Source organism: Rhinoderma darwinii, chromosome 10, assembly GCF_050947455.1.
Source record: "Rhinoderma darwinii isolate aRhiDar2 chromosome 10, aRhiDar2.hap1, whole genome shotgun sequence".
In the NCBI taxonomy this organism is placed as follows: domain Eukaryota; kingdom Metazoa; phylum Chordata; class Amphibia; order Anura; family Rhinodermatidae; genus Rhinoderma; species Rhinoderma darwinii.
Window position 1 is genome coordinate 87,916,075 of NC_134696.1, and position 12,737 is coordinate 87,928,811.

Genomic DNA, 12,737 nt, shown 5'->3' on the forward strand with positions numbered 1-12,737 from the left:
AGAACCTATCACAGCCTAGCCAGACGGAGCTAGCTCCCGCCCTCTGTCTATTTATACCTGCCTTTCCTGTTCCTCCTTTGCTTGTGATTCTTCTCGTTTGGTTTCCTGGCCCTACTGCAGCTTCTTGTACCATTGTCCTTGCTTCATATTGACCCCGGCTTGCTGACTACTCTGCTGCTCTGCGTTTGGTACCTCGTACACTCCTGGTTTGACTCGGCTTGTTCACTTCTCTTGTTGCTCACGGTGTTGCCGTGGGCAACTGCCCCTTTCTCCCCCTAGCTCTGTGTACCCTTGTCTGTTTGTCTGTCGTGCACTTATTGAGCATAGGGACCGTCGCCCAGTTGTACTCCGTCACCTAGGGCGGGTCGTTGCAAGTAGGCAGGGACTGAGTGGCGGGTAGATTAGGGCTCACTTGTCTGTCTCCCCACCCCCGTCATTACATAATCACAAGCCCATACCTAGTCTACCCTGATCCCTGACACCACTATGGACCCCCTTGAGACCCTGGCTCAGCAAATGCAGGGTCTCTCCCTACAGGTCCAGGCCCTGGCTCAGAGGGTCAACCAGCCTGATGCTACCATGGTAGTCCCCCTCACCTCACCTCTTGAACCCCACCTCAAGTTGCCCAACCGGTTCTCAGGGGACCGGAAGACTTTTCTCCCCTTTCGGGAGAGTTGTAGGCTCTATTTTCGTTTAAAGCCCCACTCCTCAGGTTCTGAGAGCCAGCGGGTGGGTATAATTATGTAACGGCTCCAGGAAGGGCGCCAAGAATGGGCCTTCTCCTTGGCTCCTGACGCCCCTGAACTTTCCTCCGTTGATCTTTTCTTTTCTGCTCTAGGACTCATCTATGACGAGACTGACAAGACTGCTTTTGCCGAGAGTCAGCTGGTGACCTTACGTCAGGGTAAGAGACCTGTTGAGGAGTATTGCTCTGACTTTAGGAAGTGGTGCGTAGCTTCTCAGTGGAATGACCCTGCCTTAAGGTGCCAGTTTAGGTTGGGTCTGTCGAACGCCCTGAAAGATCTGCTAGTTAGTTATGCCTCTTCTGACTCCCTAGACCAGGTTATGGCTTTAGCGGTATGACTTGACCGACGTCTAAGGGAACGACAACATGAACGTCTTGATATTTTCTCCTCTGACTCCCCCATTATGCCTCCCGAGGTTCCGTTGCTCCGTTCCTCCCCGGAAGACTCGGAGGTACCTATGCAACTCGGGGCCTCCGTGTCCCCCCAACAACGTAGAGATTTCCGCAGGAAGAATGGTCTCTGCTTCTACTGTGGGGATGACAAGCATCAAGTGAACAACTGTCCTAAGCGTAAGAATGCAGCCGGAGAACTTCCGCGCCTAAGTGATCATCGGGGAGGTCACTTGGGCGCACAGGTATTTCCCGTAAATATGAAACGTAATAAAATCTTGCTTCCCTTTCAGGGCTCTTTCGGTGGTAGGTCTGCTACCGGCAGTGCCTTCGTGGATTCAGGGTCTTCTGCTAATATCATGTCTGTGGAATTTGCTATGTCTCTAGCTATGCCTTTGATTGATTTGCCTAAACCTGTCCCGGTAGTGGGTATCGACTCCACTCCTCGTGCTAATGGTTATTTTACACAGCATACCCCTGTTTTTGAACTCCTTGTTGGCTCCATGCATTTGGAGCAGTGCTCTGTACTGTTAATGCAGGGATTATAGTCCGATTTGGTTTTAGGCCTTCCCTGGTTGCAGTTTCATAATCCCACGTTTGACTGGAATTCTGGGAACCTTACCAAGTGGGGTAATGAATGCTTGACGTCATGTTTTTCTGTTAATTCTATTTCTCCCCCATAGGTGGTGAACACGCTACCTGAGTTTGTTCAGGACTTCGCCAAAGTTTTCTCTAAGGAGGCCTCCGAAGTGTTACCTCCTCATAGAGAATATGATTGCGCAATCAATTTGGTACCAGGAGCTAAGCTCCCTAAGGGTAGTGTAATGACGGGGGTAGGGAAACGGACAAGTGAGCCCTAATCTACCCACCACTCTGTCCCTGCCTACTTGCAACGACCCGCCCTAGGCGACGGGGTACAAATGGGCGGCGGTCCCTACGCTCAGTAAGTGCACGAAACAAACAGACAAGGGAACACAAAGCAAAGGGAAAGGGGCAGTTGCCCACGGCAACACCGTGAGCAACAAGAGTGGTGAACGAGCTGAGTCAAACCAGGAGTGCATGAGGTACCAAACGCAGAGCAGGAGAGTAGTCAGTAAGCCAGGGTCAGTATGGAGCAGGATCAAATAGTAGAAGCTGTAGCTGGGCCAGGAAACCACACGAGAAGAATCACAAGCAAAGGAGGAACAGGAAAGGCAGGTATAAATAGACAGAGGGCGGGAGCTAGCTCCATCTGGCCAGGCTGCGATAGGCTCTCCCACTCCTAAGCCTGCCATCCTGAGTGGTGGAAGATGGAGTCAGTCTCAGAGACATAGACTCAGGTGCAGACTGATTACCTATGGGAGTATACACAGAAGTTGTGCCTGGCAGATCCTTTACAATACCCCCCCCCCTTTTATGAGGGGCCTCCGGACCCTTTCTAAGTGGACCTGGTTTATTGGGGAAACGAAGGTGGAACTTCCTGACCAATACCCCAGCGTGAACATCCCGGGCGGGTACCCAAGTCCTCTCCTCAGGACCGTATCCTCTCCAATGGACCAGGTACTGAAGGGAGCCTTGGACCATCTTGCTGTCCACAATCTTGGCCACCTCGAACACCACCCCCTCAGGGGTGAGAACGGGAACAGGAGGTTTCCTCGAGGGAGCCAAGGACGGGGAGCAGCGTTTAAGGAGGGAGGCATGAAACACATCGTGTATTCAAAAAGATGGGGGAAACTCCAGTCGCAAGGAGACAGGATTGAGGACTTCAATAACCTTATACGGCCCAATAAACCGGGGAGCAAACTTCTTGGACGGGACCTTAAGGCGCAAGTTCCTAGACGATAACCACACCAGATCCCCGACCATAAACAAGGGGTTAGCAGAACGTCTTCTATCTGAATGAGTTTTTTGTATGCTCTGGGACGTCTCTAGGTTCTTCTGAACCTGGGCCCAGACTGTGCACAGTTCCCGATGAACAACCTCTACCTCGGGATTGTTGGAACTACCAGGTGAAACGGAGGAGAACCGTGGATTAAAACCAAAATTACAGAAAAAGGGGGAGACCCCTGAAGAGTTACTGCCCCGGTTATTAAGGGAAAATTCGTCGAGGGGAATGAATGAGACCCAATCATATTGACAGTCAGAGATAAAACACCTTAAATATTGTTCTAAAGATTGATTAGTCCTCTCAGTTTGGCCATTGGTTTCAGGATGGAAGGCAGAGGAGAAGGACAGATCAATCTCCAACTTTTTACAGAAGGCTCTCCAAAACAAAGAAACAAATTGTACCCCTCTGTCCGAAACAATATTGACAGGGACCCCATGGAGACGCAGGATGTGTTTGACAAACAAGGTAGCTAACGTATTGGCGTTGGGTAGTTTCTTGAGGGGCACAAAGTGGCACATCTTACTGAAGCGGTCTACTACCACCCACACCACCGACTTGCCTTGAGATGGAGGCAAATTGGTGATAAAATCCATGGAGATATGGGTCCAAGGTCTCTGGGGAATGGGCAAAGAACGTAGTAAGCCCGCTGGTCGGGACCTGGGAGTCTTGGACCTAGCACAAACCTCACAAGCGGCGACGTAGGCCTTAACGTCTTTAGGCAACCCAGGCCACCAATAGTTACTGGCAATGAGGTGCTTGGTACCCATGATGCCTGGATGACCAGATAGTGCGGAGTCATGATTTTCCCTAAGTACCCTTAGCCGGTATTGCAGGGGAACAAACAGCTTGCCCTCAGGAAGGTTCCCGGGAGCTGAACCTTGATCAGCCGCAATTTCAGAGACTAAATCAGAATCAATAGAAGAAATGATTATACCAGGAGGCAAAATACAAGCAGGATCTTCCTCCGAAGGAGGGCTGGCCATGAAGCCACGCGACAGTGCATCGGCCTTAATATTTTTAGACCCAGCCCTATAGGTAACCAAAAAGTTGAATCTGGTAAAAAATAGCGCCCATCGAGCTTGTCTCGGGTTTAGCCTCCGGGCAGATTCTAGGAAAACTAGATTCTTGTGGTCGGTAAGGACCGTTACCTGGTGCCTAGCCCCCTCCAGGTAGTGGCACCACTCTTCAAATGCCCATTTAATGGCTAAGAGTTCGCGGTTGCCAATATCATAGTTACTCTCAGTGGGCGAAAACTTCCTGGAGAACTAGGCACAGGGACGGAGATGGGTGAGGGACCTGGTACCCTGGGACAAGACAGCCCCCACTCCCACCTCGGACGCGTCAACTTCCACGATAAATGGCTCCATTTGGTTGGGCTGAACCAGCACCGGGGCCGAGATAAAGCACTTCTTAAGGACCTCAAAAGCCTGGACAGCCTCAGGAGGTCAGTGGAGGAGATCAGCACCTTTGCGAGTGAGGTCCGTAAGAGGCTTAGCGATGACCGAGAAGTTAGCAATAAACCTCCTGTAATAATTAGCGAACCCCAGGAAGCACTGTAACGCCTTCAGGGAGGCAGGTTGGACCCATTCCGCCACAGCCTAGACCTTGGCAGGGTCCATGCGGAATTCATAAGGAGTGAGGATTTGGCCCAAAAATGGCCCAAAAATGCTCTGCGTTTGGTACCTCGTACACTCCTGGTTTGACTCGGCTTGTTTACTACTCTTCTGCTCTGCGTTTGGCACCTCGTACTCTTCTGGTTAGACTCGGCTTGTTCACTTCTCTTGTTGCTCACGGTGTTGCCGTGGGCAACTGCCCCTTTCTCCCCCTAGCTCTGTGTACCCTTGTCTGTTTGTCTGTCGTGCACTTATCCCCTCAAGACTAGTGGGAGTGGCTATTATTATTTAAAGCACCTGCTCACCCTTTCATCAGCGTTTCTGACCTGGCTGTGTCCATTTGTAAGTATGGCCTTTTTCGGTGTTTTTGTATATGTCCCCTTGTTTTTATCGGTTCTGTTTGTGCATCAGGAACGTTCTGTTCCAGTTTAGGAGTTAGGGACTCGCAAGTCTGGGCATCCTTGTCGTGGATTGCGAGCTTGCGTCCTTTTGGCCAAAATGATTACCAATACCCCAGGTATTTTTCATTATTATGTATATTCGCTTCTCTTGGACACAGCCGGGTCTTTGATGCTGGGAGAGCATGGTGTGTTGTTGTTTGGCATAGCAAGCAGGGTAGCCCACTCTATGAATTATCAAGGCGTCACAAATAGGCTTCTACCTGGCTATACACGTTGTGCCTCATGACGTACACACTATCCCTCCATGTTTCACTCACTTGCACCCCATTATCCATTTATTTCTATTGAGGCACTTCACTCATTACTGCCCCCTATATTTCACTTATAGTATTACACTTGCACACACACTATTCATTTATTATTTCTTACTACACATCCCATGCACCACACACCACTCCCCTCAAGACTAGTGGGAGTGGCTATTATTATTTAAAGCACCTGCTCACCCTTTCATCAGCGTTTCTGACCTGGCTGTGTCCATTTGTAAGTATGGCCTTTTTCGGTGTTTTTGTATATGTCCCCCTGTTTTTATCGGTTCTGTTTGTGCATCAGGAACGTTCTGTTCCAGTTTAGGAGTTAGGGACTCGCAAGTCTGGGGATCCTTGTCGTGGATTGCGAGCTTGCGTCCTTTTGGCCAAAATGATTACCAATACCCCAGGTATTTTTCATTATTATGTATATTCGCTTCTCTTGGACACAGCCGGGTCTTTGATGCTGGGAGAGCATGGTGTGTTGTTGTTTGGCATAGCAAGCAGGGTAGCCCACTCTATGAATTATCAAGGCGTCACAAATAGGCTTCTACCTGGCTATACACGTTGTGCCTCATGACGTACACACTATCCCTCCATGTTTCACTCACTTGCACCCCATTATCCATTTATTTCTATTGAGGCACTTCACTCATTACTGCCCCCTATATTTCACTTATAGTATTACACTTGCACACACACTATTCATTTATTATTTCTTACTACACATCCCATGCACCACACACCACTCCCCTCAAGACTAGTGGGAGTGGCTATTATTATTTAAAGCACCTGCTCACCCTTTCATCAGCGTTTCTGACCTGGCTGTGTCCATTTGTAAGTATGGCCTTTTTCGGTGTTTTTGTATATGTCCCCTTGTTTTTATCGGTTCAGTTTGTGCATCAGGAACGTTCTGTTCCAGTTTAGGAGTTAGGGACTCGCAAGTCTGGGGATCCTTGTCGTGGATTGCGAGCTTGCGTCCTTTTGGCCAAAATAATTACCAATACCCCAGGTATTTTTCATTATTATGTATATTCGCTTCTCTTGGACACAGCCGGGTCTTTGATGCTGGGAGAGCATGGTGTGTTGTTGTTTGGCATAGCAAGCAGGGTAGCCCACTCTATGAATTATCAAGGCGTCACAAATAGGCTTCTACCTGGCTATACACGTTGTGCCTCATGACGTACACACTATCCCTCCATGTTTCACTCACTTGCACCCCATTATCCATTTATTTCTATTGAGGCACTTCACTCATTACTGCCCCCTATATTTCACTTATAGTATTACACTTGCACACACACTATTCATTTATTATTTCTTACTACACATCCCATGCACCACACACCACTCCCCTCAAGACTAGTGGGAGTGGCTATTATTATTTAAAGCACCTGCTCACCCTTTCATCAGCGTTTCTGACCTGGCTGTGTCCATTTGTAAGTATGGCCTTTTTCGGTGTTTTTGTATATGTCCCCCTGTTTTTATCGGTTCTGTCGTGCACTTATTGAGCGTAGGGACCGTCGCCCAGTTGTACCCCGTCGCCTAGTGCGGGTCGTTGCAAGTAGGCAGGGACTGAGTGGCGGGTAGATTAGGGCTCACTTGTCTGTCTCCCCACCCCCGTCATTACAGGTGCCAGTGCTGTTAATATATCAGTTGATATACTGAATTGGATGAATATAGATATGGTGCAAGCTAAATGAAATAAAATAAACGTACACAAGGCCCGGGACCAGATGGGTTACACTCTAGAGTTCTTAAGGAGCTTTGTTCAGTTATTTCTGTCTCCCTCTTCATAATATTTAGAGATTCTCTAGTGACTGGTATAGTGCCAAGGGACTGGCACAGGGCAAATGTTGTGCCTATTTTCAAAAAGGGATCTAGGTCTTCCCCGGGTAATTATAGACCAGTAAGCTTAACATCCATTGTGGGGGAAATGTTTGAGGGGCTATTGAGGGACTATATACAGGTTTATGTGACAATAAATAGTATTATAAGTGACAGCCAGCACGGTTTAACTAGGGACAGAAGCTGTCAAACCAACCTGATTTGTTTTTATGAAGAGGTGAGCAGAAGCCTAGACAGAGGGTCTGTTGTGGATGTAGTGTTTTTAAACTTTGCAAAGGCATTTGACACTGTCCCTCATAGACGCCTAATGGGTATATTAAGGACTATAGGTTTAGAAAGTACAGCTTGTAATTGAATTGAGAATTGGCTCAAGGACCGTATCCAGAGAGTAATGGTAAATGATTCCTACTCTGAATGGTCCCCGGTTATAAGTGGTGTACCACAGGGATCAGTGCTGGGACCACTATTATTCAACTTATTTATTAATGACATAGAGGATGGGATTAATAGCACTATTTATATTTTTGCAGATGACACCAAGCTATTTAATATAGTTCAAACTATGGAAGATGTTCGTGAATTGCAAGCGGATTTGAACACACTCAGTGTTTGGGCGTCTCTTTGGCAAATGAAGTTTAATGTAGATAAATGTAAAGTTATGCACCTGGGTACGAACAACCTGCATGAATCATATGTCCTAGGGGGAGCAACACTGGGGGAGTCACTTGATGAGAAGGATCTGGGTGTACTTGTAAATCATAAACTAAATAACAGCATGCAATGTCTCTCAGCTGCTTCAAAGGCCAGAAGGATATTGTCGTGTATTAACAGAGGCATGGACTCGCGGGACAGGGATGTAATATTACCACTTTACAAAGAATTAGTGAGGCCTCATCTAGAATATGCAGTTCAGTTCTGGGTTCCAGTTCATAGAAAGGATGCCCTGGAGTTGGGAAAAATACAAAGAAGAGCAACGAAGCTAATAAGGGGCATGGAGAATCTAAGTTATGAGGAAAGATTAAAAGAACTAAACCTATTTAGCCTTGAAAAGAGACGACTAAGAGGGGACATGATTAACTTCTATAAATATATGAATGGCACATAGAAAAAATATGGTAAAATCCTGTTCCATGTAAAACCCCCTAAAAAAACAATGGGGCGCTCCCTCCGTCTGGAAAAAGAAAGGTTCAACCTGCAGAGGCGACAAGTCTTCTTTACTGTGAGAACGGTGAATTTATGGAATAGTCACCGCAGTAGCTGGTCACAGCAGGGACAGTAGATGCTTTAGAAAAGGCTTAGATCATTTCCTAGATCAAAAATGTATTAGCTCCTATGTGTAGAATTGTTTTTACTTCCCCTTTCCCATCCCTTGGTTGAACTTGATGGACATTTGTCTTTTTTCAACCGTACAAACTATGTAACAAACTATGTAACTATGTAATCATTTTTTGTCTTTGTTTTTATTCAAAATCTTATACTTTTTACTATATGTTCTTTTACCCCCTATTATATACATTTTAAAATTATAGCTATGTCCATTTTAGATATATTCTTATTTATTATAGAAATTAGACCACAAAATGTTTACCCCTGATCTGCAGTGACGGTCAGGCACCGTGGCGGCCGCAGGCTGGTAGTATTAGGCTGGGGAAGGCCAAAAACAGTGGCCCTTCCCACCCTGGTAATGCTGACTGCTGCTGGTGTGTTGTATGTGGCTGGTTATGAAAATTGGGGGGGACCCCACATCGTTCTTTCCAATTATTTTTTATTTTTATTTTTTTTAAATGACGTGGGGTCCCCACCATTTTTCATATCCAGCCAGATACAATAAAGCAGCAGCAGCAGCCTAGCATTACCAGGGTGGGAAGGGCCACTGTATCTGGCCTTTCCCCTCCTGATAATACCAGCCTGCGGCCACCCCATTGGCCGACCATCACTACAGATGGTCAGGTACTGGATGGTACCCGGCTCTTCCCAGCACCCCTGGGGGCGGTGGGTACTGGGGTAATAAAGGGGGTTAGTGTTGGCCTCTGCACCGGCTAACACTAAGCCCCGCCTTAGCAATGGATGCTGTCAATCAGCCTGCAGCCATTACTAAGGCGGTAGTAATATAGTTTAAAAAAAAACACAAAGACATAGAAAAAATATTTTATTGAAATAAAAAAAACCCACACAACCCTCATTAACCATTTTATTGATAATAAAAAAAAAGCCGTCATCGAAGTAGTCCTGGAATCCGTCGTAGTCCAACGACCGAACCTGTAAGAAAACACACAAGAAAAACGATTAGTAACACGTGTTAGTCTTAGATACAGGGCCCATGTGTGATACGGTCTGTGAGACCCTGTATCTAAGCCTACCACAACGTAGGCTTAGATACAGGGTCCAGCAGACAGTAATCTTATACAGTATAAGATTACTGTGTGCTGGGGCCCTGTATCCAAACCTACAGTGTGGTAGGCTTATATACAGGGCCCAGCAGACAGGATCACGCATGGGCCATGTATCTAAGCCTACCATGTGATTGGCTTAGATACAGGGCCCAGCAGACAGGATCACGCATGGTCCATGTATCTAAGCCTACCATGTGATTGGCTTAGATACAGGGCCTAGCAGACAGGGTCACACAATCTGTGATCCTGTCTCATGGGCCCCCTAAGCCTGCTACATCGTAGGCTTAGGGGTTGTGCAGTCCCTAAACATTGATGGCCTGTCCTCAGGATAGGCCATCAATAGCTGATGTGTCGGGGTCCGTCTCCCGGAACCCGCCAATCAGCTGTTTTGAAGGGGCCGCAACACTCGTACGAGAGCTGCTTCCCCTTCATTTCACTACTCGCTCACACTGTGAATCGCCGACACCTATTCACAGTGTGACCGGAATGAAGGGGAGCAGCTCTCGTACGAGTGCTGCGGCCCCTTCAAAACAGCTGATTGGCGGGTCCCGGGAGTCGGACCCCGCCAGTCAGGGATACTAATCTTACCTTCCTCTTCAGCCGCGGCGGAAGTTCTGTCGTCTCGATGTTGGGCGCGGCGCATAGCGCTGTGACCAGGGGCGTAACTAGGAAAGACTGGGCCCCATAGCAAACTTTTGACTGGGGCCCCCCCTCCCCTGGGTGTCACACAACCCCCCCCCCTTGTAGATAGTGCCTTTTTTACTGCCGCCCCTGTAGATAACGCCATACAGTCCCCCCTGTAGATAACGCCATACAGCCCCCCCTGTAGATAACGCCATACAGCGCCCCCTGTAGATAACGCCATACAGCCCCCCCTGTAGACTGTATGGCGTTATCTACAGAGGGGGACTGTATGGCGTTATCTACAGAGGGGGACTGTATGGCGTTATCTACAGAGGGGGCTGTATGGCATTATCTACAGGGGGGCTGTATGGCGTTATCTACAGGGGGGGTCTGTATGGTGTTATCTACAGAGGGGGCTGTATGGCGTTATCTACAGGGGGGGTCTGTATGGCGTTATCTACAGGAGGGACTGTATGGCGTTCCCTACAGGGGGGCTGTTTGGCGTTATCTACAGGGGGACTGTATGGCGTTATCTACAGGGGACTGTATGGCGTTATCTACAGGGAACGCCATACAGCCCCCCCTGCAGGGAACGCCATACAGCCCCCCTGCAGGGAACGCCATACAGTGCCCCCCCTGCAGGGAACGCCATACAGCCCCCCCTGCAGGGAACGCCATACAGCCCCCCTGCAGGGAACGCCATACAGTGCCCCCCCCTGCAGGGAACGCCATACAGCCCCCCCCCCCTGCAGGGAACGCCATACAGTGCCCCCCCTGCAGGGAACGCCATACAGCCCCCCCCTGCAGGGAACACCATACAGCCCCCCCCTGCAGGGAACGCCATACAGCCCCCCCTGCAGGGAACGCCATACAGCCCCCACTGCAGGGAACGCCATACAGCCACCCCCCCCCCCCCCCGCCAAAAATGCGACCTATAGTGTGTCCTACAAATAACATGCATCCCCTATCCACAGGATAGGGGATACATGTGTGATCGCTGGCAGTGATAGGGAGAACGGGGGACTGAAAGTCACCTGAAGTTCTCCATGACTAACCTCTGACTTCCGGCGTCTGTGTCGGCAGCTCAATAAAAATGAAAGGAGCACTGGTCACGCATGCGCACAAGCGCGACCGGCGCTCCATTCATTTCTACAGAGCTGCCGACACAGACCCCGGAAGTCCGAGGTTTGTGATGGAGAACTTCAGGGGACTTTCAGTCCCTCGTTCTCCCTATCAATGCCAGCGATCACACATGTATCCCCTGTCCTGTGGATAGGGGATACATGTCTTGTTTAATGGCAGAGCGGGGAGATACCTCCCTGCTCTGCCATAGTGTTCAAAGGTGTCCCGCTGTAGCAGCCATAACAGCTGCTAGCGGAGCCTGTGGCCATGGTGGGGGCCCGTGCCGGTGGGCGACACGGGACCCCTCATGCCGCAGGCCCCGTAGCAGTCGCTACCGCTGCTACGGCAGTAGTTACGCCACTGGCTGTGACGTAATGCGCTGCACACAGCGCTTGACGTCAGGACCTCCGCTGCGATCCGGAACCAGAAAGGTAAGTACAGTCTGTTACTTTAGTAACCGGGGCCCGCGCCCGAGTTACTATAGTAACTTTTTATTGATGTGGTGCCCCTGGCTTCGGGGCCCGGTCACAATTACGACCTCTGCGACCCCTATAGCTACGCCAGTGCCCCTGATGGGAAGGCAGTACTGTATTGAGAGACGGTGACATTTTATGCCATATCTTTTAATTCAGGGATGTAACTGAGTCTTGATATTATTATATCTATTGCACGATCATGTTTATATGTAGGTATAAATTTTTCTATGGGTAATAATTCTATAAGGATCTGAATTGTTTAAGGATGCCAAAGACGTGGTGATAATTCTACCAATCTGACTGTGATTTTCTTGTTAGAGCAATAATCATTGTGACTATGGTGACAATATGAAGGGTTTTGACTATTTTATTTTACTGCAAAGTTATCTTTATGGTAATTTTGTGATACAGATGGAATGTTTTTCAATAATAAGAAATAATTCTGATTGTAACTCTAAAATATGGTTTCTCTGATTGAGGGAAATCTTCGGTTTTACAACCAACATTAGCGGTTATCTCCCTTGTTAGTGCCTCCACGGGTGACTAAAATAAAACAATCGCAACCAAGACTCACCTATGGTATTTGCCTTGTTTCATCAACCCAATGGCAAGTGTCTTCATTTTCATTTATAGCCTGAAAATGCTGCTATATTCGAGACTCAAGGACTTCTATGTGGTCAGTTTTATATATATATATATATATATATATATATATATATATATATATATATATATATGCATGATGAGTCATTTAACTCCTCCAGACCTATTCTCCCAAATCAGTGCATAGCGAAGGGAGGATAGGTACCAATAATCTTTTGCGAATTTTGTGCTGAATGAAAGGTTAATATGGTGGTGGAGTTCATATGACACGGTAGGAGACCTTCACTGGTAATGGAGATAATATAAGATGGTAGGAGACTTCCACACCAAACTCACCCTACCAGGCC